Source organism: Carassius auratus, unplaced genomic scaffold (genome assembly GCF_003368295.1).
Source record: "Carassius auratus strain Wakin unplaced genomic scaffold, ASM336829v1 scaf_tig00008829, whole genome shotgun sequence".
In the NCBI taxonomy this organism is placed as follows: Eukaryota; Metazoa; Chordata; class Actinopteri; order Cypriniformes; family Cyprinidae; genus Carassius; species Carassius auratus.
The window spans coordinates 77,425-82,699 of record NW_020523979.1 but is presented as its reverse complement, the minus strand read 5'-3'; the positions used below and the strand labels follow the sequence as shown (position 1 = coordinate 82,699).

At 36.7% G+C, this 5,275-nt stretch overlaps 1 long non-coding RNA gene across 2 annotated transcripts; it reads left to right on the top strand.

Annotated features, from left to right (window-relative positions):
- The first annotated feature begins 60 nt into the window (after nucleotides 1–60).
- On the top strand, nucleotides 61–4,855 carry LOC113072322 (uncharacterized). Of its 2 annotated transcripts, XR_003280282.1 has the most exons (5): nucleotides 61–432; nucleotides 2,990–3,111; nucleotides 3,895–3,992; nucleotides 4,381–4,499; nucleotides 4,638–4,855. It is a non-coding gene; the product is annotated as an uncharacterized LOC113072322 (long non-coding RNA). The 2 variants fall into 2 exon arrangements; XR_003280281.1 differs by having other exon boundaries at nucleotides 4,381–4,855.
- Nucleotides 4,856–5,275: the final 420 nt, after the last annotated feature.

The window sequence follows — 5,275 nt, the reverse complement described above, 5'->3', positions numbered from 1 at the left end:
GTAATGTTAGCAAGTTGTATGGAAAAAGACTAAATAAAACTTGTCTTAAGCAAGCAGTAGGCGGCAGGTGAAACATTTATTAGTCTACCTACACCCTCTGACTAGCATCAGACTGGCAAGTATGTAATCGTAAGATCCATGAAAGGCCAGCGTGAGACTTAAAAGAGACTATAGGTCCCCATCACAAAGCTAGACTTAAATTTACACTAAATCCAAATAATTTCAGAAGCGCAAGTATAAAACAGAATATGCACTAAACCCTCTTCCAGGTCACTAGATTACACTTTTTGGGCTGGTGGGTGAATGCTTACAGTTAGTGACCATCCCTCCGTGATCTCCCACTCTCAGGCGAGTGATGTCTTTTCAGTTCACCATCCAAATGTGCTCCGGAAAGAGGTTTTAGCTTTTCTTCTCTTTTCTCCAGTTGCTGGGGTAAGTCAATTTTTTTGGACTTTTTAGTTGCTGGGGTAAGTCAATTTTTTTTGACTTTTAGAAATGCTTAGATGCACCCATATAGTCATATGTTTGTAGGATGTTCAGAACACATCTTAGACCAGAGACCGCAGAAATCCAGTGGGGCTTAAGAATTATAGGAAACCACATGAATTGACAGTAGATGAGGAAATTATTTGCACATAGATGTTTTTTTTATTGATGCAATGTTAAAGCTGTAAAGCCAAATAGACAATAGTGACAGGAAATTATCAATATCAGAATTCAGGTTGCCATTTAAGACCCTCTTTTGAGCACCAGATTAGAATTTGGATTATGTTATTACAATTATAATTTTGGTATAAATTAAAAGATAATTAAATACTCACTAGAATCTTTTGTGTGTGAAAATGAAATTGGGCAAGAAAAGTGACTAGAAGAGTAGACATTAGACATTAATAATTTTGATGCTATTGATGGCTCGTAACCAAGTCTGAGGGTTAAACCCATCCAGAGGTCTTCCACAACTTCTCCTGAGGGAGAATTTGTATTAGTCAAACAGTCAAATCAGTCAAATTAAATGTATTGAAAACCACTAAATAGTAGTAAAATCTCGTATCTCACAATATTTGGCTGAACAGCACTGTTCAAATGTCAGCCTTGATACGGCTTATAGCTTGGTTTTATTTTAGAGTTTACAAAAAATGATACACACTTGTATGATTCTCTTTATCTTTAGCAGACAGACATACATAAAAGACCACAAATCTAAAACAACATGTGTACTTTGCATTTGCTGTGGGGTTTGCCCAACCCCTAAACTTTGTCACACTCAAATAGATTCTCAAAAGAATGCCACCCAGTGACATCTCAGCTCAGAAACAAAATAATATTGTGTCTAATTCCATATTGTAGACACATAAAATTTCAGATTGAGCAATGATTTGACCCTTGGTTTCAGTACGTGCTTTCATTACATGGAATGTTTGCAGAAGAAAAACCTGTAATTTGTTTCCAGTTTGGCCTGCTGCTGTGCACACAATGCACACAATGCACATGACAGGACTGCTGTTGCCACAGGGCCAAATCAAGAGTGTATCTTCAGAAAGATCAGTGAGATGATAACCACTCATTCTAAACAAGTTGCTCAAGAGGACTTCCAAAAGCAAAAAGTATTTTCATTTATACTATTGTTTTATGTAATATAATTTATATTATAACAACCTTATCAAAATGACCAGGAATAGCCCTTAATCTCATGATGATTCAGCATTGATTTAGAAGAAGAAAATAAAGCTGTAGAAGAATGAGAAGAAACATGTCTAAATTCAGTGATCACTTAAAATTGGAGTCAGACTGAACATGGAGCTAGACTAAAATTTACACTAAATCCTAATAAATGCAGAACTGCATGTAAAAGACCAAATAAGCATAAACCTTAGAGCAGGTCTTTTGGATTCTGTTTTTTGGGCTGGCGGGTGGACCCTTTCACACACACACACACACACACACACACACACACACACACACACACACACACACACACACACACACACACACACACACACACACGTTTGTGATGTGCAAAACTCTGCATTTGAACAGTCAATAGCAAATACTCAAACTAATAACAATACACATACTTACAGTAGCGGATTCAAAAGCACAAGATTATTGTAGCAACCTCCTCTCCTAGGTTCACGAAACGGACATCAATAAAATGCATTGCAGTTCTGTTGTAAGTAATCTTAAAGATTCCTTAAAAATGCATCTACTTTCGGAAGTCCAAATATAGTGCTTTAGCTTTCGCCTAGATGCACACAGCATATCCCTGACATGACTGCTTCAACACTAGCAGCGCTTACTGAAACCACGTCTTGTTTCTTTATGTGAACATTACGGTGGAATTATGCAAATATTTCCACATAGTGACTTAGACCTATGGAGGCATGTTTGAATGAGCCTTTTTAGGGAGAAGTGGCAGAAGAGTCTTAAAACTTTGATAAAGAAAATCTCATTGGATTTGAGACTTTAGTCTTTGCAACTTTACAGATCTTCTTTATACACCTAGAGCTTGTAACATTCCAAAGAGAAAGCAAAACAGAAATCGCATCACATGACCCCATTAAACCTGTTCTCATTTGGAAAAAACTTCTAACATTTTTTTTTTTCAATTAACAGACCAGGCAGCATACACAGCGTTATTGATTAAAAGAGCAAGTGGAAAAGCTGTCAAATAATAATAGGTCCGTTAGACTTCATGCAGTGCCGTGCAGACTGCAACCCTTCGATTGTGAGTCCGACTCTCTAACCATTAGGCCACAACTTTCGAGAGCATTTGGCTGACTGAGCCCAAGTATAGGTCTCAGCAGGAAAGTAATGGGAGTTATCAGATCAGGGTGCTTTTACACCATGATACCTGATTTGCTGACGTCATAGTGATGTTAGGTTTAGGGGTGGGGTTGGGTAAGGGGGATCATTTTGATTACATGATTTAGAAACACCCAGCAGTTTGAAAACACCCACAAGGTGATAAACGCCCCCTTTTGTTTCGCAGAGACCTAAGTCTTGACTGAGTCGCCACAGTTTCTCCAGAGCGACTGTAGGAGTGCTGATGACGTCTCAGCTGTTTCACGATTGGCCAGATTCACCGCATGACAACGATCACGTGTGTTTAGGGTTTGTTAAAACCTTTTCGATTCCAATAATGGCCACAAATCTGTGTTTTTAGAAAGGTAGCAAAGGTCACATTGTTGTATTGAGTCATGTTTGTCTTACAACAGTGATAAAATTATTTATACCCCCACTTTATTTAGTATTTAATAGTATATGATAATGTTGAACTTGATTCTTGAAAAGATGATGCTGTATTAAGTTCTAAAAAAGTGTTTCTGTCGCACATGAAAACCTTTCTGAAACATCTGTGTATTTGACAAAGATGGCATTCGCTTAATCTGTAATAAAGTATGCAACAGAACACGAGTGTCACTAATGGGAGAAGAAAGTGTCCGGCTTGACGTGTCCATTTTCAATCCACCCCAGAGTGGAAGCGGCTGCTCTTGTTGACCGCTATCGGTAGCCCTGCCTCAAGTCAAATGCACCTACTGACTAGAGCTTATTTAAGAATACTGCGATAGGTGTGGTATTCCTATAGGTAGATTATAGTAGAAAAACTGCTTTTGTATAACGAGTTTTATGGTTAATTTATAGTTACCATGGTGAGAACACACTATTAGCGTAGTGCTGTATATCGGGGTTTGTTTTGGTTTGGTAATACAGGTAATGAACAATAATATCATGCACTGACATTCCAGACCTCACATTTAGAGCTGATTCACACGAGTTTCACAATTCTTGACATCCATAAATGAATTCTTTTTGGAATCGACTCACTCTTAACCCTCCGCCTGCAGCAGTTTTTGAATTTGCATGTCTGCTGACAGGAGATCTTGTGTTTTGCAGTGAGGGGCTACTGGCTGACAGCGTCCTGTAATTTCTGAGAGATTTACCTGCCATTCTTCTGTCAAACTGCTGTTCTTTAAAGAACAGTCATCAATCAGGTAATTTGAACACAGTTTTTGAATACCATTATATTACTATATTATTTTATTCAGTTACTAAATCTGCAAGGTAGTACTTTTTTTTGTCAATTATTAAGTAAGTTTATTTTAACATAGTTTAGGAGAAATATTTTCAGATAATCCAACCGATTAGCATTACAGTAAATCTATATATTGTTGCTTTTCTCACCTCCATTCCCAGAGGACAGCAGGCCAGATATGTTTTTTTCTCTCTATTATATTGTACATATGTGAACTTGTGAACAGAATAGCCACCTGTTTTCATTACATTTGTGTTCCAATGTTATGTTTCTTCAATCTAACTTGTTTAAACAATGGAAACTATGCAATGTATTTAGAGAAAGTGTGTTTTATTATTTTTCTACAGAATTCTCTGTTCCCACACCCAACCATTCCTCTGAAGGAATGTGAAAATATGAACCCGTTGAACTGCTGGTGACAGTTTTCACATGATTAGTTGGAAGTGCGTGGCAAAGAATGTTAGGGGTATTGCTATTTCACTGAAATTAGCCTGCTGTACTCACTGTTTCACGCATACAGTTGTTGTCAAACTTTTACATCACATTGCAGAATAATAAAGTTATATGATAAGTTTTTATTTTTTATATTATTATATTTCTACAGGATCCTCTGTTCCCAGACCCAACCATTCATCTGAAGGAATGTTAAAATATGAACCCGTTGAACTACTGGTGACAGTTTCCACATGATTAATTGAAAGGGCGTGGAAAAGGATGTTAGGGGTATTGCTATTTCACTGAAATTAGCCTGCTGTACTCACTGTTGTACGCATACAGTTGTTGTCAAAAGTTTACTAATCACAATACAGAATGATAAAGTTATATAGTAAGCTTTTTAATTATTATTATTTAGGACTGGCCCGATGAAGTAATTTAATTTAAAATATGTTTAGTCTTCAATTTAGAATAATAGCTGATTTAAAAAAATAATAATAATGTGGTTCAGGTTTTTTTTTGTGATAGTATTAAATGAGTTCTTTGTCCTGAACAGTTTAAATGCCCGCTTTCTTCAGAAAAATCCTCCAGATCCTAAACTTTCTCAGATTTTGCAGAATCTTTTCCATATTTGAACCCTTTCCAATTTTTACACCCTGAGGACAATTGAGGGACTTATACCGAACTATTTAAAAAGTTAAACTTATTAACTGATTCTAAAGAAAGGGTGTGAACTACTTGAACTGGATGATCAGGGAAACAGCTCCTAAATGCCACTACTAAATGAACATATGAGTCATTATTTTT